Raw genomic sequence first — 25,418 nt, 5'->3', positions numbered from 1 at the left:
TCTTTAAGATGGCGTTGCGGTAAGATGCCATTTTCGGGTCCTTGGCGTCGAAGTCTCCATTTATTTGGGATATTGCGAGATTTGAATCCCCGCGGACCTCTAGGCGTTGAATGCCCATGGAGACTGCCATTCGGAGGCCATGTAAAAGGGCCTCGTATTCTGCTGCGTTGTTCGAGTCTGTGTACATTATCTGAAGTACGTATTGGACTGTGTCCCCGGTTGGGGACGTCAGAACAACGCCAGCCCCCAGGCCAGCCAACATTTTGGAGCCGTCGAAGTGCATGATCCAGTTGGAGTATGCGCCGTATTCTTTAGGGAGTTCGGCTTCAGTCCATTCGGCAATGAAGTCGGCCAAAACTTGTGACTTAATAGCTCGCCTTGGCTTGTAGGTTATGTCGAACGGGAGGATCTCGATGGCCCATTTGGCAATCCGGCCTATTGCGTCGCGGTTGTTTACAATGTCATTAAGGGGTACTTCGGATGCCACTGTTATGGAGCACTCTTGAAAGTAGTGTCGCAGCTTCCGGGATGCCATGAACACCGCGTATGCTATCTTTTGATAATGCGGGTACCGTTACTTGCATGGAGTTAGCACAGTTGACACGTAGTACACTGGTTTTTGGAGGGGGAACTTGTGTCTGTCCGCTTCTCGTTCAATGACGAGCACCGCGCTTACAACTTGATGGGTTGCCGCGATGTATAATAGCATTGGTTCGCCCGTGTTGGGCGCGGCCAGGACGGAATTTGTTGCCAATATGGCTTTTAATTCTTCGAGTCCGGCCGTGGCGGCCTCCGTCCACTCGAAGTAATGCCTTTTCTCCTAAGCGGGAGATAAAGCGGCTTAGAGCCGCCACGCATCCTGTCAGTTTTTGTATTTGTTTGAGGTCCTTTGGAGTATCTAATTGTGACAGAGCTCGGATCTTGGCTGGGTTTGCTTCAATTCCTCTACCGGATACGATGAAGCCCGGGAGCTTTCCGGCTGGTACGCCGAAAACGCATTTTTCCGGGTTGAGCTTAATGTCATATGTTCGGAGATTGTCCAACATGAGCCTCAAGTCGTCTACTAGAGTATCGACGTGTTTTGTTTTGACGACCATGTCATCTGCGTATGCTTCGACTATTTTGCCGATCTGGTTGGCCAGACATGTCTGAATCATGCGTTGATATGTTGCGCCGGCGTTTTTGAGCCTGAAGGGCATCGTGTTGAAGCAGAATGGTCCGTATGGGGTGATGAATGCCCTTGCGGCCTGGTCTGACTCTGCTATCTTGATTTGATGGTATCCAGAGTATGCATCGAGGAAACACAATGAGTCGTGTCCTGCGGTGGCGTCGATAATTTGATCAATTCGGGGGAGTGGGAAAGGGTCCTTTGGACAGGCCTTGTTTAGGATTTGAAATCGACACATAGGCACCAAGATTTGTCCTTCTTTGGTACCATCACCAGGTTTGCTAGCCAGTCTGGATGTTTTATGTCTCTGATGAATCCGGCTTCCAGCAGTTTTGCTAGCTCCTCTCCCATGGCTTGTCTCTTAGGTTCGGAAAAGCACCGTAGGGTCTACCTGACGGGTTTAAACCCTTTTATGATGTTCAGGTTGTTCTCGGCCAGCCTGCGTGGGATTCCTGGCATATCCGAGGGGTGCCAGGCGAAAATGTCCCAATTTTCTTGCAGAAAGTCTCTGAGTGCGGCGTCTACATCGGGTTTTAATTGTGCCCCGATGGAGGCCGTTTTTGTAGGGTCCGTTGGATGGACTTGGAATTTGACTATTTCGTCCGCTGGTTTAAAAGAGGTGGAGTTGGATCTCTTGTCTAGTATCACGTCGTCCCTGTCCACCGTAGAGCGCAACACCGTTAATTCCTCGGCCCTTAGGGCCTCAGATAATGCCTCCAGGGCTAGTGCGGCTGTCTTGTTTTCAGCGCGGAGCGCTATGTCTGGATCACTTGCGAGAGTGATGATTCCGTTGGGCCCAGGCATTTTGAGCTTCATATACCCGTAATGGGGTATGGCTTGGAAAATTGTAAATGCTTCTCGCCCTAGAAGAGCGTGGTAGCCGCTGCTGAACGGGGCCACTTGAAACGTGACCTCCTCGGATCTGTAATTGTCCAGCGTGCCGAACACCACATCTAGTGTCATTTTTCCTAAACAGCACGCTTCCCGGCTTGGGATTATTCCCCTAAAAGTTGTGTTGCTTCGCTCAATGCGGCTCCAGTCAATTTCCATTTTTCGCAGGGTTTCCTCGTAGATGAGGTTGAGTCCGCTGCCGCCGTCCATGAGTACCTTTGTTAGTCGGAAGTCGTCCACTATCGGACTGAGGACCAATGCGGCTGGTGCTCGGGCTGTCCGGAATTTAGGTTCGTCACTGGTATTAAAGGTTATAGCCGTGTCACTCCATGGGTTTATTGTTGCTACTTGGTAGACTTTGGCGAGGTTGCGGAGCGTTCGTTTCCTTGCATTGTTTGATGTGAACGTCTCGAAGACTGTCGACACCGTACTAGGGAGGTATTCTTCGGGTGCTGGAGTTAAAAGCTCCTCGCAGCTTCTGGCTACCTGCCATAGTATCCAACTTGCTCTAAGGCTGTGCGTTGGTGTGGCTTTCCCTAAATTATGAATTCTACAGGGTCCATTGAGCCATCCTTCCAATACGGTCCCATACCCTGTAGAGGGTTTTTGTTTTTTGATGTTTGGCTCAGATGTCTGCGGTAATGCGCCCTTTTGTTTCGGACTCGTGTTATATTCGGGGCCGGATTGTCCCAGAATTTATCTTCAGTTTTCCGAACGCTTTCAGTCGCACAGTACTTTCGTACTATGGATGTCAAGTCGGTGAATCGTGTAATTTCGCAGCGACTTATGGCATTGAGGATTCCGATGTCCGTGCAGTTGTTAAGGAAGAGTGAAATTGCTTCTTTCTCACGGCAGTCCTTTATCCTGTTCATAACCAGGAGGAATCTGGCCCAGTAGTGGTGTACTGTTTCTCTGGACTCTTGCTGTATTAGGGATAAATCCCGTATAGTTGGGTGGGCGGGTGGAAATAAATCCGGAACCCTGCCCGATGTAGGATTTAGGGTCCGAGCGGTTTCCGAATTCGGAAGCTTGCTTTCTCAGATATTATTCAATGAATCGGGCCTACTGCCTGACTTTAGGTTCAGGGTTCGGGCGACATCCTCCCCTCCGCGGGTATCCGGCTTGGAGGGATCAGGAATCCGGACGCATCTGGTCCTTAGCGCGGGCGCAGACTCACCGCATTGTTCTTCCACCACTTCGACGTGGTGGGTAATCTGGGGAGAGTCAATCTCTCTCTGATCAGGTTTAAGCCCAATCTGGTCATAATCAGTAGCGACTCCCAGGGCCGCGATGCGATCCAAGAGTTCGTTCAGGGAGAAGAGCTTCATCGGATCTAACTGCTCGGCGAGCTCCGAGCTGATGTGAAGATTTCTTTCGATGGCCCGAGAGGTCATCATTGGCGCGGCGGCCGGACACGCGGTCATCAAAAACCTACCTAGCCGAAGAGTTTGGCCGACAGCCAAAGCTCCTTTAGCAACGACGCCGTCTTCAAAGACGGGATGCAGCATCCTTCCTGATGGTGACGACACAGCGGAACTCTTAATGAAAGCACCAATGTCGGTGTCAAAACCGATGGATCTCGGGTAGGGGGTCCCGAACTGTGCGTCTAGGCGGATGGTAACAGGAGACAAGGGACATGATGTTTTTACCCAGGTTCGGGCCCTCTCGATGGAGGTAAAACCCTACTCCTGCTTGATTAATATTGATGATATGGGTAGTACAAGAGTAGATCTACCACGTGATCAGAGTGGCTAAACCCTAGAATCTAGCCTATGGTATGATTGTTGTTCGTCCTACGGACTAAAACTCTCCGGTTTATATAGACACCGGAGAGGGCTAGGGTTACACAGAGTCGGTTACAATGGGAGGAGATCTTCATATCGTATCGCCAAGCTTGTCTTCCATGCCAAGGAAAGTCCCATCCGGACACGGGACGGAGTCTTCAATCTTGTATCTTCATAGTCCGGGAGTCCGGCCAAAGGTCTTAGTCCGGCCATCCGGACACCCCCTAATCCAGGACTCCCTCACTCTACATGATCAGTTCCATTGTGTACAATAACTGGCATGCATAGGAATAAAACATAGTGAGATTATGTAAGGAGTGCATGCACAAATCCAGAGCGATGGTGGCAAACTGTGGATAGACCCAAAACCTATGATAGCAGGCAGATAATAGATTTAGTTAAAAATGCAGATAATGGCTCCTTTAATGTTTGTTTGCACCCAACATGAAACTCATAGTAGACACCCGAGATTAACCAGATAGTAGACAGATAGTACTGATTGCTGCCCCAATATGTACCCCACAACCATTTAAATACTCAAGTTTCAGCATTAGTTTGGACCTGACTCGGAGTCTAATAGGTGAACACGACGATAATGTAGCATGTCATCATATTAACCGATGCATAACATAAGCAGACACGGAAGAGTGCGACCTCTCTTGCGGACCCGTGTAGTCCTCAAGGTCATTTCCTCAGTTGATGATGGTAATGCAGTTGTCATGGCTGCCAGCGGCGGGGAGGAAGATCTGAGGCGGCGAAAGACAGTCTGGAGAGCCGATCCATGCTATGGTGAATCCTTCCGTCGTTGGAGCAGCTGAGCTGGGGTGGAACACAGTGCCGCAGGAGCAGGACAACCCACACAAGGTTTTTGTTGACACATATCTGTCACAGAAGTAACTATGTAAGGGCTTGTTTGAATTTGAGGATTCTAACAATGCAGGGATAGGAAATAGACAGGAATAGGATAGGAATGCACGTGCAAAACAGAGAATTTAAAAACACAGGATTTCTGCCAATCTGGGTGTTTGATTCACAAGAATTGGAAGATCATAGGATACAAAGAAGCATGGTGAGATTAAGTCAAACCACAAGAAAATGTACGGTTATAATGCCATTATGCTACTATCTCTTAGTCTTGTGCTTCATGAATAGGAATATGAAAAGGAGGACAGGTGGAAATTAGAATTCCTACGGTTTTTCTTTCAAGGAGACAGTAAAGGAACAAATCCTACAGTTTCCCTTTGCTCCATTCCACTGCACCAAATTCATGAAAAGTAGTACCATAGGAAACTTTCCAATTCCTATGTTTTTCAATCACTTTTCCTTTCAAGCACTAGCGATTCTAGTAGGAAGGCTTGAGCAAGGAAAAGCCTACACTAAAAAAATGTTTTTGTGCTACTTCTATTACTTTGGACCCAGCCTACTGCCCTACTAGCTCAACCCCTAGGCCCATAGACAAATGCACAACTCAAACACGCAGAGACAAATAATGATGGCGTTCAAGAGAGTCCATCACGGATAGCTAAGTTTCCTGGTACCTCACTGCTTGTCATATAGTAGGATAAAATAATCGTATTTCACGTTACTACGTGTGCTCAGTGGACAATATTTATAACATGTAGAGTAAAAAAGAGATGCAACAGGTGTACAACCTCTTTGGAGAAGCCATGTCGATCTCAACGTAATTGGGTTGGCCGGTGAGGATGCTTCGGCTGACTTGGCTGTCGGAGGAGGGGAAGAAGATCTTAGGCATCTGGAGATGGAGCCCAAGGTACTGCTCCACTGTGATGGAGTGTTTCGTCGTTAGAGCAGCTCCGGTGAGTTGTACGACGCCGAGGCTAAAGCAGGACAAGAGAGACAACGTTAACCTGAGTGGAATTCTAATAGCATCTCCAATAGATGACGTAAAATACATAACCACAAAGTGCTAGATGTAAAATACATCAACCGCTCATCTCTGAACTTAACTGTCAAAACTAAATTTAACTGTCGAAATTGACCTTAACTGTCGAAATTGAATTTTGCTATCGAAACTAAATTTTACTGTCGAAACTGAACGCACTAGAGGTGAAGCTACACGTGAGTCGACTGGCTTTTTCATCTCTGGTCAGTCGATTGTGTAGCTGTTGGATACGAAATCAAGGGCCTGCAGTTCAACTTCAACCTCCACCCCCCTGACCAACCAGCCACCACCGGCCAAACAGCCACCCCCCTCCGCCCACAGTCGGCGGTGCGCCGCCCCGCCCGCCCCAAAAACACTCCCCACCACCGGTCCGTCACCGCCCCGGCCATCCCTCTAGCCCCCCCCCCCCTCTCGTGCCGAGCTTTTTCTCCGGCGATCCCCACGCCACCGCCCCACCACCACCGGCAACCACCGCCCCCACCCTGAACCCTAAGATAGATAGTGGGTTACCTCTCCGGCGAGCCCCCCTCCCCATTGCGGCTAGTTCTTCCTTAACTCCGGTGAGGCCGTACACCCCCTGAAAATCGACTGACCCAAAAGTCGATTCAGTCGACTGAAGTGTAGCCAAATCAGAGCAGCATCGCAAGCAAGAGCAAGAGCGAGAGCAGCAGCGCGAGTAAGAGCAATAGCAAGAGCAGACCAGGCAGGGGACCGAGAGCAAGAGAAGAGCAGCAGCACGAGCGAGAGCTAAAGCAGCAGCAACTCCTACTGATGTGGACGTCGCCACCGAGGGAGCGACACCGTGGAGGAAGTGGCCGGTGTCGCCGCCGTGGATGGAGTCGCGCCATGTCGGCTCGGGACCGAGCGCCGGCAGCACCGTGAGATCGAATCAAGAAGAAAATGCGGCGATTAGTGTACAACCTCTTTGGTGGCGCTGATTAGGCCGCAGCTTCATCTGAGGAAATGGTGATGATGATGCTCTTCCTGTGGTGCAGGTGAAGATGGTGGTGTGGGAATTGAGGTGGCGCGAAAGACGAGGGGGACATCGGGGCAGCTCCTTGGAGGTGGAGGACGGGGTGGCTAAACCGGCGGGACGACGAGATTGACGACGGATCCTCATCCGGTATGGTGGTTGAGGGATGTCGAGGTGTTTTTTGGACGATGTTGTTGGGGAAGAGGCTCCGGCTGGGTGGTGGACAGAGGAGGAGGGTGTGGGGCTTCGCGGATTTTCATGTCCTCGGTGTACGAATGGGTGGGCGGATGGGATGGGAGTGGGGAACCATGGCTTAGGGACGCGCTTGTCCGAGATGTGGGGTAAGTTACGAAAGAACCCCCACCGATTTGAGGCGGTTCATTCGGTTCAGGGGTATCACGGGCATTTCACGTGTCGGGATTTCACAGGAGGTGGGAGTTTTCGCGCGTTTTGTAATTTTGGAATAGCAAGGCGCGGGTTGAGATGGAGGGAGTTTTCATAGCACAGCGAGACAAAGATATATCTTAAATATTTTGGGGTAACAAGGTGCGGGTTGAAGAGGCGGGAGTTTTGCAGCATGATAGACATAGACGCTAGCTGGAAATTTCGGTATAACAAGGCGCGGCTTGAAATTTCGGGAGAACAAGCTTAACGTGTACCCAAAAAAAGACAATTCGCACCTCAACACGCACAACACACACAAACACCATTTAGACTAGTAAGGTACACGTGCATTGCGCGCATGAGATTTAGCAACCAAATTATGAATAAATACCATATTATAGCATGTATGCTTTGAGTCATATATGCATGATGTAAATGTTCGTTTAATTCTTATAGTTCATTTCATTCAAAATCATCTAGTTTTTATAAGAAAGCTAATCTATTTTCAGATTCATGGAATTGTGCGTTGTAAGATATAAAGTAAAAACAAATAATGGCAAATCATGTAGAAAAACATTTGGGCAATTCTGATAAGGAAGATTCTAGAACAAAGAAGAAGTGCTTGTGTTTTGAGGTTTGTGCATTATGCTTAAGTTCAACAATGGAGTCTTCTAGATTGTACATGTGGCGAAATCTGGTGGAATCTAGATGATATCCAACGGCCAGCAGTGCTCAAATTTGCCATCTCTGCACCATCGGATTCGCCTCATCCAACGACCATCTTTCAAAGTTAAAGTTATCCGCGCACAATATAAATATATAAAATATAATATATGTAGGGGTATAGATATAGATATGTGATGCGAAAGCCACCCATCATCTCCAATTAGAATAGTGTGTCCATGCATGGATGCAATCGGTATCTCAAATTCAAATTAGTCTGACCTTGTTCAATGTGTATACATTACAACATGCTCGTTTCCAAACCACATCGTGTAGATCTCCGTTATATTCATGCATGCATGGGTTTCAAACATCATGATTTCTGATTCAAATATTTGAATTCAACTTTACATTGATTATGACCTCACCTAGTCTTTTATACCCACACAGTCGTCTTCTCTTTATAATTTTACCACTAACTTTCTCTCGTGCATGCATGCACACACACTACCAGTCGGCATTATCCATCACACACATGCAATCTTTTTCTTCAGGTTGGTCTCCCATGAAGGCACACACACACACACACACCCCTCTCCATCATATCGGGCATTCTTTATCTCTCATGCATCCATGTGCAACGATCGATGTTCCTCTATGTGTGTGTGTATATAGCTAGGTCTTTCATAGTTATCCACACAAAACAATCAATCTATATATCTAGTGAGGTCTCGCCCTCTTTCCCATGTCCACATCAATCAATCTATACCTCTCTATATAGGATTACGGGGTTGTTTGGTTTGAGACTAAGTTTTCCAAAGCTTGCCACACCTAAGGCTAGGCAAATTGGACCAACTTAGGTGTGTGTTTGGTTCAAGCCACATCTTAGGCAAGCCACACTGTGGTCCCACATCACATACACACAACAAGTGTGGCAAGATTCCCTTAGGCTTGCCAACTTGTGGCTCTCATTTTGAAGAACTAAACTTAGGCAAGTTTGGCAACATTGTATGGCAAAGTGTGGCACTCCTGGGCCTAGAACCAACAACCCCTACATATATAGCTAATACACCCACATTAATTATATATCCAATGTCTCCCTCTCATCATCCATGCCTTCCGCTTCATCTCTCAGACGCGCGCACAATGGTGAAGACAGGGGGCTGCAAGGGCCCTGCCCCCTGTAACATCACTATATATCGAGGCTAATATGAATGTGATCTTTAGACAATTGCTGGTAAAAATGGTTTAAGTTCATGAATTGGCCCTCCTCGTAAAGGACTAGCAATGCTTGGCCACCTAGCTCATTTTTTTCATGGCTCAGCTACTGCGCGCAACAGCACACGTTCTCTCCCCTCTCTCTAAATATCGATCTCGCACTTGTGCACTCCTTCATGGTCTCACTCCACTCGGCCCTTCGCACCATCTTCTAGCCCCCCACCGTATTTTGCCACATGTACAATCTAGCAGACTCCATGGTTGAACTTAAGCATAATGCACAAACCTCAAAACAACAGTGGTTCTCCTTTGTTCTAGAATCTTCCATATCATAACTGCCCAAACTTTTTTCTAGTTGAATTGCAATTATTTGTTTTTTACTTTATGCTTTACAACGCACAATTCCATGAATTATAAAATAGATTAAGGCCTTCTTTGATTCAAAGGATTCTCAAAGGAATTTTGGAGGATTCTAATCCTTAGGAAATTTTCCTATCTTGGTTGTTTGATTCGTAGGATTGTAAACCATAGGAATTTTTCCATATGATTCATTTGCACTAGATTTCATAGGAAACATCCCATCCACTCAAACCTCTTTGAAAGAATTCTGCATTTTTTCTATGCACAATCAAACACTCATACAATCCTGTAGGATTCAAGACGACATTCCACAATAATCCCATGTTTTTCCTATTCCCGCGTTTTGGAAATCCTACGAATCCAAGAGGCCCTAGCTTTTTTATAAAAACTAATTGATTTTGCATGAGATGAACTATAAGAATTAAATGAAGGTCTACATCAGGCACATATGACTCAGAGCTTACATGCTATAGTGTGGTATTTATTCATAATTTGGTTGAAAAATCTGATGCGTGCAATGCACGTGTACCTTACTAGTACTTCGAGTATGTGCAAAACACGTAAATTAGAATTCCAATGGCACGCTACACAGTCTCTCTCTTACAGTTCATGAAGCCACGTGGCACATGTGGAGGCGTTGCCACGACCTCCTTGTGTGGATTGATCACAGTGAGGTGTTGCTGGTTCCAGAAGAATGTACTCGTCCTGCCTGAGCCATACTGGCGGTACATGCACGAAGCGAAGATGTGCACGCACGCCACGCACGCACTCATTCCCTCGCACACATACGCGGGTACACAAGCGGACGCAATTTTGTACCAAGATCCACCCCATGTGATAATTTGACACGTGTAAAGTCGTTCACTTCATTGATGGTCAAATAATGTAGCGCATGCAAATTGAGTGGACGTGAGGGCGGAAGAAAGACATTACTACTACATTGCGCGAATGCTAGTAGTTAAATCATGGGTTGCTAGTAGTACTTCCATTGGTCTCCTTCATATTTTGTGCCAATTTTTGATAGTAACATAATATTTACGCTGTCGGTGCGAGGATGACACCTATGGGATCACGAGAATCCCTACTACGGTTGCGAGGCGCGGGGTTGTGAGAAGGGCGGATCAAACAGGTAGCACGCGAGTTCTTTATCTAGGTTCGGGCCGCGAGGATGCGTAAAACCCTACTCCTGTCTTGGTGATTTGTTTATCTGTGTTCCTGAGCTAGCAATGGGGCGTCCAGAGCTCCAAAAAGCCGAATCCCCCTCCTGGTCGCCCTGGGCCTCCTTTTATAGGGAAAGGGGCCGCCACAGTGGCACACAGGAGGTGGAAAGGGCACAGTGATACGAGTATATCCCTCGCATTACGTGACAAGACGCATTTAATGCGTCGTGCTTAGGTGTCCCTACTTTATCGGGGGCGGGGGAGAGCCCAGTCTTGTCCGTCGCCGATTGCGTTGACACGCGCCCTGGCCAACGGTGCCTGTGGTGCCATGTAGGCAGACAGGTAGCTGAGGTGGCGCAGCGGTGGGCCTCCACGAAGATCTGCTTGCCGCCACGCAGGTGCTTGCCCAACTGGTTGGGTCAGCAGTCGCATGCGAACGGCGGTGGAGGTTTTGGAATTGGCGTGGGCCTGACGGTGGCTCTACGGGTGCCTTTAGCAAGGGCCTCGCTGTAGCCCCGGCAAGAGTCTTGTCGGGGCCCCGGCAAGGTTCTTGCCGTGGCGCCTGCTATCATCCCCGGCAAGGCTCCTGCCGGGGGTCTTGTGGTCCTCCTCGGCTGGGATCCCGCTAGGGGTTGTCATCTTCTATAATGTGAATTTGATCTTGAATGTCTTCACAAAGATCTGCATGCCACCATGGGGATGTCTCCCGAATCCTTGCCCCATGGGGGAAGTGGACTCAAGGGTGAATCGCTCCATAGGTGTGGGGCGAGCTGCCATGGCAAGGGCCTTGCCGGGTTTGCTATCCTTGCCGGGGGAGTCCGCTTTGTCCTCTTTGCTCTTTGTGGTCTTGGTCTTGGCGTCGTTCTGCTCTCCCCGAGCTTCGGTCTTACCTTGGATCACCTCCCTTGCCTTGCTTGGCGTGGTGGCGTCCGTGGCTCGAACTGCCGTGCACGGTTATAGGGGTACGAAAAGTGTACCCCTCTTTTTGTACACCGACAGGAGCCCCCGGGCCTGGTCCACACGTGAGCGTAATCGCGGCGTTGGGCTAGGCCCAAAAACGGTGCGCGGGCAGGCGGGATAGTTTTTACCGCGGTAAGTTCCTTCGCGCGCCGCGCTTCCCACACCTCCCGCGCGTGGCTTGGCGTGGGGAGGCGTGTGTGACATGGGCGGCATGCGTGGGGCTGAGCTCTGTGCGCATGCGTCATGTCGCAGTAAAAGGGGGCGGTTCGCACCTTCCCCATAAACGGAGGGAGGCGTGGAGGCTCGGCCCATTTATTGAACGGGCCGGGGCGTGGTCTTCAAGGCGCCCACCCCCCACGATCACGAGGTAGGGAGAGGTCACCTCACCCGTCGCCTCGGTCCTGCATGCCCGCCACGTGGTTCTCACGTGCTCAGGGTGGCGAACGGTGGAGGCGAGGAACCGGGCCGTCGCAGGCCGGGGTAGTGAGTTGGTCCTAGTTCCCTGCGCCTTCCGTGTCTCGATTGGCTGAGTGGGAGGCTGAGCCCCCATCCTGGCTCTTTATAAGGAGCCAGGGGGAGGAAATGGAGTCCCGCACTCTTCCGTCTTCTTTTTTTCTTCAGCTTCTGCCCTTCCGCTCCCCCATTCGCCATGGAGAGAGGGGATCCTGGCTCTTCAATGGTGGCGGCGAGGGTCGCTGCTCGACAACGCGCCCTCCCTTCCCCTTTACCCGCGGTGGCAGAGCCAGTCGCGAGGGGAAGGGGGAGGGGGCGAGGCCGCGGACGAGGGCACGGATGAGGTCGAGGCGCTCAGGGAAGAGGAGAACGGGGTGGCGCACCGGTCCCGCCTCTGCCAGTAGTTCATCCCCCCATGGAGGGCCATGTTGGAGATGACCCTTGCGAGTTCTTCGTCAGGCTGCGTCGGTCGCCTCGCCGTCGTCTTCGTCTCCCGACCCCATTCGCGAGCGAGATGGAGCTGGATCCGCCAGAGTCCTTGCAGTTGCACATGAGGGGCTGTTGGATCAGCGGTACGCGAGCTCGCGTCGACTTCCCGGCCCCTTACGTGATGTATCTTGGCCGAGGGTGGAACACGTTCGCTCATATCCATCGCTTGACGGCGGGGCTTACCCTCCATTTCAAGCTGATGGAGGGCGGCCTCCTCTCCGTCAAGGTCTTTGGGTGCTTCGGGACTCGGGCGAGGTGCTGCGTGGAGAGCTCTTCTGATAGCGAAGATTCTTCCTCGGGCAGGAGTGATGAGGAGGACAGCAGCAGCGATGACGAGGGTAGCGGGTGGCAGGATGTCGGGTCTGACTGGGTGTCGGGCGTCGCTCCGCGCGGCACCGGCGATCCCATCATGCGTGTCGCCAGCTTCCTAAACTTCTCGGGGTCGTCTCCTTGGGCGGCTGGCGTTGGGAGGCTGCGGAAGAGGAAGAGGGCGGGCGGCAAGGCCGTCAAATCGGAGTACGCGGGCACCGATGCCTTCGACGCATGCTGACGTCCTGCCGCCTCGTCTTCGAGCTCTGCTTCCGTCGCTGCCATCACCATCCAGCCTTCGGACGGTCACCGAGATGTTCTCTTGGTGCCTCCTGCCACCCGTAATTCGCCTAGGCGCTCCCTTTTGCCCTTTTTGCCTTTTTGACCTGCCTCCTGAGGAGAGGGACAAGAAAGGGATTACGGGCACCTTATCTCTTTTTAGTTTGTAAGCCTTTAGGCTCTAGCTGAATTTAAAACTTGTAATCCCCACTATTCATGTTTTTCATTCCCTATGGGCCGTACCTGAGTGGAATGTTTTTAATGAAAAAGGGGATGCTTGCCGGGTCATTTGTTTGCGGGTAGAACCCACGATGAGGAATAAATCCTTGATATCCTTAAGATAAACATTTCCTTGCCCGGCAACAGGCCCTGCCGTCTTCCCACTTCGCTCGTCCTTTCTCACGCTTTCGGCGGAGGCAGGGATGAGGTGGGTTCAGGCTCCTCGTTTCATTCTTTTGCTGCCGCGACTACGACCAAACCTGGCCCCAGGAACGAGCCCTAGGGCCTAGAGTTTTTAGGGGAGCACGGTAGCTTTGGAAAAAACGAGGTTTCACATCCCTCAGTCCATGGGGGAACGCATGATAAGGGATGAAGAACTTATCTGAAGCTGTAGCCCCCGGCAACTCTGGTTTGCCGTGGGCAAATCTTTGTACTCGCAGCCCCCGGCAACACTGGCTTGCCGGGGTTTAGATGCCAGTCTGTTCCTCTTTTCTTTCTCGTCCCCAAGTGATCCGACAAGGATATCTGTGAGTCCTGCGAACCAAAGAAGACAAAAGATCGGCAAAGAGACGCACACTCGACCTCTAAGCTAGGGGTTAGTCGCCGCTAAGCACTATCAACCCTAACCAAGGACGAGACTTGACCTAGCATGCATGCTATAACTTAGGGCGCCAGCGCTTCATTTATTTATGCTCAGGGTCTGCGCCTGGCTTTGTACAAAGGGTTACATGCATCATCGGCAATGCTTGTACAAAAGGTGGCTTGCCGGGGGGCCCGGCAAGCCGCGCCTCACGGGTAAAACTTGCGAAGATGCTCAATGTTCCAGGAGTTACTCACCGGAACAGCATCTTCGGTCTCCAGGCGGACTGCGCCAGGCCTGGTGACTCGTATTACCCGATAAGGGCCTTCCCACTTTGGCGTCAACTTGTTGGAATTCTTGGCCGATTGAACGCGCTGAAGGACAAGGTCGCCTTCCTCAAGGCTCCGGGCATGAACCTTGCGGCTATGGTAGCGGCGCAAGGCTTGCTGGTAGCATGCTGCTCTTACAGCCGCCCGAAGACGATCTTCCTTAAGGAGCACCGCGTCATTTTGCCGTAGTTGCTCTTGCTCAACCTCATTATAAGCAAGCACTCGAGGTGACCCATATATGAGTTCAGTGGGGAGAACTGCTTCTGCCCCGTATACCAGGGCAACGGGTGTCTGGCCGGTGGCTCGGTTTGGCGTCGTCCTGATCGACCAAAGAACCATTGGCAACTCATCAATCCAGTGTCTTCCACTCTTATGAAGCCTGTCAAAGGTCTTGGTCTTCAAGCCTCGCAGTACTTCAGCATTTGCCCTCTCAGCTTGACCATTGCTTCGTGGGTGAGCGACGGAAGCAAAACAGATTCTGCTGCCGAGGTCTTGGATATATTGCATGAAGGTGCGGCTTGTGAACTGGGTGCCGTTGTCGGTGATGACCCTGTTAGATACGCCAAAACGGCACACCAGTCCCTTGAAGAACTTGACGGCTGACTGGGTTGTGACCTTCCTTACTGCCTCCACCTCTGGCAACTTTGTGAACTTGTCGATTGCAACGTACAAGTACTCAAAGCCCCCGACAACGTGGGGGAAAGGGCCCAGTATGTCGAGCCCCCAGACCGAGAAGGGCCAGGAGAGAGGAATGGTTTGAAGGGCTTGGGCTGGCTGATGGAGCTTCTTTGAATGGAACTGACACGCTTCACACCTGGTGACGAGTGTCGTTGCATCCTGGAGGGCGGTGGGCCAGAAGAAACCTTGCCGGAATGCCTTGCCGGCAAGGGCCCTTGACCCAATGTGGGATCCACAGATGCCTCCGTGTATCTCCGCCAACAGCTCCAGTCCTTCCTCTCGAGGGATACACTTCAATTTCACACCGTTCGGCCTCTTTCTGTACAGGACGTCATCGACGAACTGGTACATGGTAGAGCGACGGGCTACTTTCTCCGCTTCTTCCTGCTCCTCAGGAAGTTCCCCTGTTTGGAGGAATCGGACGGTATGTTGTGCCCATGCTGGAGCCTGGGGCTCGACGGCGAGGGCTAAAGGCATTTCCTCCGCTATAGGAACGGCTGTCTCGACGGCGAGAGCTTGATGCTCCGCCGGAGCCAGTCGTCCCGTGGCGGGCTCAGTACCCTCGGCAACATCCTTGCCGGCTGCTCTGGGGAGCTCGGCGGGGAAGTACTTGCCGGGCCCTGATTTCCTCCTCTTATTCTGCTCTGTTGATGGATCAACGGATGGCTGAGTTAGCTGAAGCACAAAGGTACCTGGTTCCACAGGTAGCTTGAGGGCAGCGCGTTTGGACAGGTAATCGGCGATATCGTTCTCCGCTCGGGGAACGTGTTCAGCCCGTATACCGTCGAAACGCTCTTCCAGCTTTCTCACTTCATCGACGTAGGCCTTCATCAACGGGCTCTGGTAATCCTTGTTGACTTGCTTGACGACGAGCTGCGAGTCCCCCCTGACGATGAGTTTCTTGATTCCGAGGTCCGCCGCGATTCTAAGGCCGGCAAGCAGCCCTTCGTACTCTGCTGTATTGTTGGTTGACACCTCCCTGGGGAAGTGCATCTGGACCACGTACTTGAGGTGCTCTCCAGTGGGCGAGACAAGCAGTACGCCAGCCCCGGCGCCTTGTAAGGAGAAAGCTCCATCAAAGTACATGATCCAATCACAACTTGCCCCTTTGCCGGGGAGAGCAGTCTCTTGAGCTTCTTCGTCAGGCGTTGCGGTCCATTCTGCAATGAACTCCGCTAGGACTCGACTCTGAATTGTCGAGGTGCTTTCAAACTTGAGACCAAAGCTGGACAGTTCCAGTGCCCATTCCACAATCCTTCCCGTCGCATCCGGATTGTGCAATATCCGCTGCAGAGGGAAGCGAGTGACGACAGTGATTTCGTGTGCCTGGAAGTAGTGGCGCAGCTTCCTCGAGGCCATAAGAAGGCCGAAGAGCAATTTCTGCACGCCGGAGTACCTCGATCTAGCCCCCTGCAGGAGGGAACTAACAAAGTAGACCGGGTGCTGCACCATTTTCTTCTTCGGCGGCACGTCAACTGGCTGCGTCATCTCTGCATTGGTGGTGTCGGGCTCTGCCACTGCCATATCCTCGTTGTTGACCTCTCTCTGTGCCACCAGCGCAGCGCTGACCACCTGGTCTGTCGTCGCCAGGTATAGCAGCAACGACTCCTGTGGCCTGGGCGCGACTAGTATTGGCGTGGAGGAGAGGTACTTCTTCAAACCTTGCAATGCTGCTTCGGCTTCTGGCGTCCACTCCATCGGGCCCGCCTTTTTCAGGATCTTGAAAAAGGGAAGGGCGCGCTCGGCAGACTTGGAAATGAACCTGCCCATGGCGGCGACGCAACCAGCAAGCCGACGCACATCCTTGATTCGCTTGGGTGCTTCAATCTGCTCTATAGCTTTGATTTTGTCCGGGTTGGCCTCTATCCCACGTTGTGACACCAAGAACCCGAGAAGCTTGCCGGACGGGACGCCAAAGACGCACTTCTCAGGGTTCAGCTTGAGATTGATCTTGCGCAGGTTTGCAAATGTTTCTTGCAAATCTGGTATGAGGGTTGCCCTGTCCTTGGTTTTGACCACTATGTCATCCATATAAGCCTCCATATTTCTATGGAGCTGGGGTTCAAAACCAATCTGGACCGCCCTCGCAAACGTCGAGCCAGCACTCTTCAACCCGAAAGGCATCCGCATGAAACAATACGTACCACATGGGGTGATGAATGCTGTTTTCTCTTCGTCTTCTCTTGTCATGAAGATCTGGTGGTAGCCGGAGTAGGCGTCGAGGAATGACAGCAGATCACACCCAGCCGTGGAGTCAACAATCTGGTCGATGCGCGGCAACGGGAAGGGGTCCTTAGGGCAAGCCTTATTGATATCTGTGTAATCAATACACAGTCTCCACTTCCCATTCGCCTTGCGCACCACGACCGGATTGGCCAACCACGTTGGATGGAGCACTCCCCTTACCAAACCCGCTGCTTCCAGTTTCCGGATCTCTTCAGTAATGAACTCTTGTCGTTCCAAAGCTTGCTTTCTGACCTTCTGCTTGACGGGCCGTGCATGAGGACAGACAGCAAGGTGGTGCTCAATCACCTCCCTGGGAACACCGGGGATGTCGGAAGCTTGCCATGCAAACACATCGACATTCGCCCGCAGGAAGGTGACGAGCGCGTCTTCCTATTTGCCGTCAAGGGCGGAGCTTATGGTAAAAGCTCCTCCCGTGCCGTCCTCATTGACAGAGACCTTCTTGGTTCCTGGTGATACGGCCCTGGGCTTCTTGTTCCCGCCGGTAGAGTTCTCTGGCACGTCCTCGACGGCAGCGCTACACTCCGAAGAGGTGCGCTTGCCGGAGTGGGTGTCCGAGGTCTCACCGGTCTTCTTCTTCTTCTTCCCTCCCGGGGTCCCGGCGGCAGGAGCAGGTGCCCTAGCGGCGGCAGCTGCTGCAACTGCTTGCTGGTATAGTTGGTCAGCGCAAACCAACGCATCTTTCTTGTCGGAGGGGATGGTGATGATCGTCATAGGTCCAGGCATCTTCAGGGTGTTGTAGGCGTAGTGTGACGCCGCCATGAACTTGGCCAGCGCTGGGCGGCCGAGGATCCCGTTGTAGGGCAAGGGGATCCTGGCAACATCGAACACGATCCTCTCCGTCCTGAAGTTCAGGTCGCTTCCAAAAGTCACGGGCAGCGTGACCTTTCCCTTGGGTTGGCTTCTTCCCGGGTTGACCCCCTGAAACGTGCCCGTCTCTTCGAGGTCTCCATCAGGAATCTGCAGTTTCTCGATCACGGCAGGCGAGATCAAGTTCAGACCGGCCCCGCCATCGACTAGCATCTTCGTCACCTTGAGGTTACGTATCGTTGGTGAAACCAACAATGGCAAACACCCGACTGCAGTGGTGCGATCAGGGTGGTCCTCAATGTCAAAAATGATAGGTGTGCTGGACCACTTCAGCGGCCTTTGGGCATCAAACGACGGCTCCGCTGCTGTAATCTCTCGCGCCCACTGTTTAAACCGGCGGTGAGAAGTATGCAGCGAGGCGCCGCCGTCGATGCACATGGCCTCTGTAGCTTTCTGAAACTCTTGGTCGCCGGATTCGTCGTCCTCTTCGTGATCGTCGTCTTCTGGCTTTCTGTCACGGCCCCGGGCGGGCCTCTCCTGTTGCTTATCCTTGCCGCGACGGCCCGCCTGGCCATCACGCTTCTTGCCGGACCCCTCAGCACCATCTGGGCCCTTCTCCTTGTCCCGCCTCTCATACTCAGCCCTCTGCTTTTCAGCGAGGAGCTCGACCTGTCGGCAGTCCTGGAGAGCATGGCCCTTGGTGCGATGGATCTTGCAGTATCGCTTGTCGGAGTTTCCCGGCTTCTCGGCAGCCGCCAAGGCCTGGCATGCGACGCACCCGGCAACCTCCTTGCCGGGGTCATCTGCCTTGGTTTTCTTGGTGGAGCCGGCGTCTTCGGATCCCTCGACGGCAAGCACGGCTTTTCCTTTGCGCTTCCTGTTGCGGCGCCGGCCTTTCTTCGCCGGGGCAGCAGTATCCTCATCTGAAGAGTCGGTTTCCACGCCGGCATCTTCGCCGGGGTACTTCCTTCCCTCTTCGGCTCGGGCACATTTGTCGGCAAGAACATAGAGTTCTGCCACATCCCTCACCTTGTTCATTGCCAGCTCTTCGCGCATCTTGCGGTTACGCACGTTCTGGTGGAACGCGCTGATGATGGCGGCAGGGTGAACATCAGGGATATTGTACTGTACCCGGCTGAACCTCTGAATATACTTACGGAGACTCTCGCCTCCCTTCTGGGGAATGACGTGCAGGTCGCTTGCCTGGCCATGGGCTTGGTGGCCTCCAGTAAAGGCGCCCACGAACTCATGGCACAAATCCGACCAGGAGGAAATAGAGTCTACCGGCAAGTGCATCAACCATGACATGGCATTGGGTTTAAGAGCCAACGGAAAGTAATTCGCAAGCACCTTATCGTCGCGGGCTCCGGCAGCTTGCATCGCGATGGTGTAGACGCTGAGGAACTCGGACGGATGGGTCTTGCCACTGTACTTCTCGCCCACGTCAGGTTTGAAGGTGCGGTGAGTGGGCCACTGGAACTGCCGCAGCTCACGGGTAAAAGCCGGACAGCCTACCTCGTAAGGTAGGCCTCCAGGGCTCCCCGGTGCTGGGTGGCTCACAGCAGGCCCTGCTCGCCTGTCTGATTGGTGGCGCGCCCCGCGCCGGCGCTCGATAGTGGTTCGAGCGTCTTCATGTTCTCGTTCCCGAAGAACTTGGCGCTGGTCACAGTGGGCCCGCGGGTCGGACGATGCTACGGAGATCTCGTCGCCCGTGACGTCGCGACGGGCTGGCGTCCGAGGTACCGGGCGAGGAGGAGGCGAGTGCACCGTGGTCGCGGCGCCGCCGGCCCTTCTGCCACTGGTGCGTGGGACTCCGTCGGAGCGTCGACCCGGGGGCTCCACCGGCTCGGTTCGTCTTTGTTGGCCATCGCAACAAGACTTCGGATAGTGGCTCTCCATTCGTCGAGTTTCCCCGTGATGGGAGGGAAATCGAGGAGCAACTGCGCGCGTGCCAGGGCTTCTGCCGGTGTTGGTGGCAGCGAAACCTGCATGGATCGCGACGCGCTTCGACTTCTGACTATGTCAGAAGGAGTTCTATCACGACCCCGCGGTCGCATGCCATCTTCACCAGCGCCTCGGCGGGCGGGCAGGTCTTCTAAATCCCGGGAGCGGCGCTCGGGGCTCTTTCCGCGGCGATGCCCGGGGTCCTCGGCGTGGTCACGGCGTTCGTCGCGCGCCGTTTGAGAAGAGCACGCTGTCGGTGTCAACATGGGAGTCTTGGAAGCCCTCGCGTCGCCTTCGGGCGGGGTGGCGGCGATCCTGGAAGGCCCCGCGCCACCCGCGGAGGGCCTGGCTCCGTCTTTGGATTTGGCGGCGTGCTGCCCGTTACCAGGCGCACGAACATCGCCGCCTCCCAAACTTCGGCTGCTGGGACGGTGTTGGTGTTCGCGAACGGCGCCCCGGGTCCTTTCTGCGACCGGTCCGCTACTCGCCCGCGTCGGGACGGAATGCTCGGCTCCCGCCGGCCCAACCGCCACCGTCATCTTCTTCTTGGGCGCCATGACGATGAAGAAGCGTCGAACTAACTGCTAGAGCCGATTCTCACAACTGCGCCCCCTACCTGGCGCGCCAAAGATGTCGGTGCGAGGACGACACCTATGGGATCACGAGAATCCCTACTACGGTTGCGAGGCGCGGGGTTGTGAGAAGGGCGGATCAAACAGGTAGCACACGGAGTTCTTTATCCAGGTTCGGGCCGCGAGGATGCGTAAAACCCTACTCCTGCTTTGGTGATTTGTTTATCTGTGTTCTGAGCTAGCAATGGGGCGTGAAGAGCTCCAAAAAGCCGAATCCCCCTCCTGGTCGCCCTGGGCCTCCTTTTATAGGGAAAGGGGCCGCCACAGTGGCACACAGGAGGTGGAAAGGGCACAGTGATACGAGTTTATCCCTCGCATTACGTGACAAGGCGCATTTAATGCGTCGTGCTTAGGTGTCCCTACTTTATCGGGGGCGGGGGAGAGCCCAGTCTTGTCCGTCGCCGATCGCGTCGACACGCGCCCTGGCCAGCGGTGCCTGTGGTGCCATGTAGGCAGGCAGGTAGCTGAGGTGGCGCAGCGGTGGGCCTCCACGAAGATCTGCTTGCCGCCACGCAGGTGCTTGCCCAACTGGTTGGGTCAGCAGCCGCATGCGAACGGCGGTGGAGGTTTGGAATTGGCGTGGGCCTGACGGTGGCCCTACGGGTGCCTTTAGCAAGGGCCTCGCCGTAGCCCCGGCAAGAGTCTTGTCGCGGCCCCGGCAAGGGTCTTGCCGTGGCGCCTGCTATCATCCCCGGCAAGGCTCCTGCCGGGGGTCTTGTGGTCCTCCTCGGCTGGGATCCCGCCAGGGGTTGTCATCTTCTATAGTGTGAATTTGATCTTGAATGTCTTCACAAAGATCTGCATGCCACCACGGGGATGTCTCCCGAATCCTTGCCCCATGGGGGCAGTGGACTCAAGGGTGAATCGCTCCGTAGGTGTGGGGCGAGCTGCCACGGCAAGGGCCTTGCCGGGTTTGCTAAAACCGCCCCACGGCAAGGATCTTGTCGGGGGAGTCCGCTTCGTCCTCTTTGCTCTTTGTGGTCTTGGTCTTGGCATCGTTCTGCTCTCCCCGAGCTTCGGTCTTACCTTGGCTCACCTCCCTTGCCTTGCTTGGCGTGGTGGCGTCCGTGGCTCGAACTGCTCGTGCACAGTTATAGGGGTACGAAAAGTGTACCCCTCTTTTTGTACACCGACATACGCATTTGAGCAGTGTAGTCTACTTGAAATTTATGTTCCACTAAATTCATCGGGGGATGTTTCGAGCCTCGAAACCAAAACCATCAATTAATATTTACCTTGTTCCCATCACATTCGAAAGTGTTGTACTCCCTCCGTTCCAAAATATTTGTCTTTCTAGGCATTTCAAATGGACACAACATATAGATGTATGTAGACATATTTTAGAGTGTAGATTCACTCATTTTGCTTCGTATGTAGTCACTTGTTGAAATTTCTAGAAAGACAAATATTTGGGAATGGAGGGAGTACATACGTTGGTGCCTGGACGATCCCTGCAAGTCACAGAATTTCAGTTCATCCATGCATGTGACCAGACTCCAGCAGACACGCCTGGATTGGCTATCGTCTACATATCGTGCAGGTTGTGTTGTACAGGGTTGTAGTTCTGGTGAGAAATCTAAAAAAAAGGTTTCTTGTCATCTCACAAAATTAGGTGGCATGTGCTTCGGATCACTGCGAGGGTTAAACAGCGACAACTGAGTTGGGCTAGTCATTGGGGGCACATGCACGAAGACTACTCGGCTGCCATCTAGGTCAAGGTGGCTATGTTCGTTAGGACATCTATCGACGGACCCCTTTTCTTCGAGTTTATCTTTACTTTGAGCTTTGATCCTCGTCTAGTTTGTCCGTCGGGATTCATCTTGTCTCCTTTCGGCAGTGAGGTTATGATTTCTTGTCATGTTGCATTTTTTCGTGTTAGACTAGTCACAGTGGAGAGTAACATACACTAGTAACATACATATATCCCTAGAATATGTTACTACCTTCATAGTGGGTAGTAACATAAGTGTAGTAACATGCAAAGCTTCATTTATTAGGTTATAGACTCATATTGCATTGGGACATGTGATGTTACAATAACTAGCTAAGTTACTCAAACTACCTCTCACCTCATTAACTCATTGCCACATAAGCAAATTTGCTGAGTTGGACTCGATATTACTACTGAAGTTACTCCCACTGTGGCTAGTCTAATACTATGTTAGCTTCAAATAAAAATGATGACAACTGCACCTTCGGGGCACGCGCATGAAGACTTCTCGACAGTCATTGACGAGGTCAAGCCGGCTCCGGTAGACAAAAGAAAACTAGTACTCCACTATATAGGCAAGAGCCTTTGTGCTTGCTTGCTAGTGTTGCTCTCTTCACACTGTCTTGTCCTCTCCAGATCTAAACACGGCAGTGGTGGCCACACACTCTCTCTCTCTGCTCACGGCTGGTCACAGATCCAGCCGGATCCTCTCCGTCGGGGAAGGTGAGAAGGTGCAATGTTCACGCGGTCGTCCTCGGCGATGGATCTTACCCACTGCCGGTGCGCCCCGATCAGTGTGCCTTGTAGTTCTCTCCCAAGCATCACTGGCGAGGGAGAGCCTCCGTCCCTTTTTTTCTTGCTGCCGTAGTGTGGGCAGGTCCGGCCTCCCGCCGCCCACCTAGCGACATCCCGACGACCCTCAGGTATAACTTCCTTCGAAACTAGCCTTGCTCTACTTCCTGAGCTCCTGGCGTTGCTGCATTTGTATCTTTTACTATTTCTCAGGCCCCCTCGTAGATGGGATCGACCGACTGTTTAAAAACCACCTAACTTTTTACTATTAAGAGGTAAAAGTAGTTCATGCACTCGAATCTAGTACTACTTGGTTCAAACCAGTAAGAAAGAGGGTGGGGGTGGGGGAAGATTGTTGGGGAACGTTGCAGAAAACAAAAAATTTCCTACTCGTTTCACCAAGATCATCTAGGAGTTCATCTAGCAATGAGTCATTGGATGCATCTACGTACCTTGTAGATCGCGCACGGAAGCGTTCAAAAGAATGGTGATGATGTAGTCGTACTCGACGTGATCCAAATCACCGATGACCAGCGCCGAACGGACGTCACCTCCGCGTTCAACACACGTACGGAACAGCCACGTCTCCTCCTTCTTGATCCAGCAAGGGAGGGAGGAGAGGTTGAGGGAGATGGCACCAGCAGCAGCACGACGGCGTGGTGTTGATGGAGCTGCAGTACTCCGGCAGAGCTTCGCTAAGCACTATGGAGGAGGAGGAGGTGTTGGGGAGGGAGAAGGAGGCAACCAAAGGCCAAGGCGTTCCGGTATGAAGTCCCTCCTCTCCCCCACTATATATAGGGGTGCCAAAGGGGGGTGGCCGGCCCTAGGAGATCCAATCTCCTAGGGGGTGCGGCGGCCAAGGGGGGTTTCCCTCCCCCCCAAGGCACCTAGGAGGTGCCTTACCCTCCTAGGACTCTTGCCCCCTTAAACCCTAGGCGCATGGGCCTATGTGGGGCTGGTGCCCTTGGCCCATTAGGCCAAGGCGCACCCCCTTACAGCCCATGTGGCCCCCGGGACAGGTGGACCCACCCGGTGGACCCCCGGGACCCTTCCGGTGGTCCCGGTACAATACCGATAACCCCGAAACTTGTCCCGATGCCCAAAACAGGACTTCCCATATATAAATCTTTACCTCCGGACCATTCCGGAACTCCTCGTGACGTCCGGGATCTCATCCGGGACTCCGAACAACATTCGGGTTACTGCATATACATATCCCTACAACCCTAGCGTAACCGAACCTTAAGTGTGTAGACCCTATGGGTTCGGGAGACAAGCAGACATGACCGAGACGACTCTCCGGTCAATAACCAACAGCGGGATCTGGATACCCATGTTGGCTCCCACATGCTCCACGATGATCTCATCGGATGAACCACGATGTCGAGGATTCTATCAACCCCGTACGCTATTCCCTTTGTCTATCGATATGTTACTTGCCCGAGATTCGATCGTCGGTATCCCAATACCTCGTTCAATCTCGTTACCGGCAAGTCACTTTACTCGTACCGTAATGCATGATCCCGTGACCAGACACTTGGTCACTCTGAGCTCATTATGATGATGCATTACCGAGTGGGCCCAATGATACCTCTCTGTCATACGGAGTGACAAATCCCAGTCTTGATCCATGTCACCCAACAGACACTTTCGGAGATACCCGTAGTCTACCTTTATAGTCACCCAGTTACGTTGTGACGTTTGGCATACCCAAAGCACTCCTACGGTATCCGGGAGTTACACGATCTCATGGTCTAAGGAAAAGATACTTTGACATTGGAAACTCTAGCAAACGAACTATACGATCTTGTGCTATGTTTAGGATTGGGTCTTGTCCATCACATCATTCTCCCAATGATGTGATCTCGTTATCAATGACATCCAGTGTCCATAGTCAGGAAACCATGACTATCCGTTGATCAACGAGCTAGTCAACTAGAGGCTCACTAGGGACATGTTGGTGTCTGTTATTCACACATGTATTACGATTTCCGGATAACACAATTATAGCATGAATAAAGACAATTATCATGAACAAGGAAATATAATAATAATGCTTTTATTATTGCCTCTAGGGCATATTTCCAACAGTCTCCCACTTGCACTAGAGTCAATAATCTAGTTACATTGTGATGAATCGAACACCCATGGAATTCTGGTGTTGATCATGTTTTGCTCTAGGGAGAGGTTTAGTCAACGGATCTGCTACATTCAGGTCCGTATGTACTTTACAAATCTCTATGTCTCCATCTTGAACATTTTCACGAATGGAGTTGAAGCGACGCTTGATCTGCCTTGTCTTCTTGTGAAACCTGGGCTCCTTGGCAAGTGCAATAGCTCCAGTGTTGTCACAGAAGAGCTTGATCGGCCCCGACGCATTGGGTATGACTCCTAGGTCGGTGATGAACTCCTTCACCCATATTGCTTCATGTGCTGCCTCCGAGGCTGCCATGTACTCCGCTTCACATGTAGATCCCGCCACGAC

This window comes from Triticum aestivum, chromosome 2B (genome assembly GCF_018294505.1).
Source record: "Triticum aestivum cultivar Chinese Spring chromosome 2B, IWGSC CS RefSeq v2.1, whole genome shotgun sequence".
Lineage (NCBI taxonomy): Eukaryota > Viridiplantae > Streptophyta > Magnoliopsida > Poales > Poaceae > Triticum > Triticum aestivum.
This window is presented reverse-complemented; position numbering follows the sequence as displayed.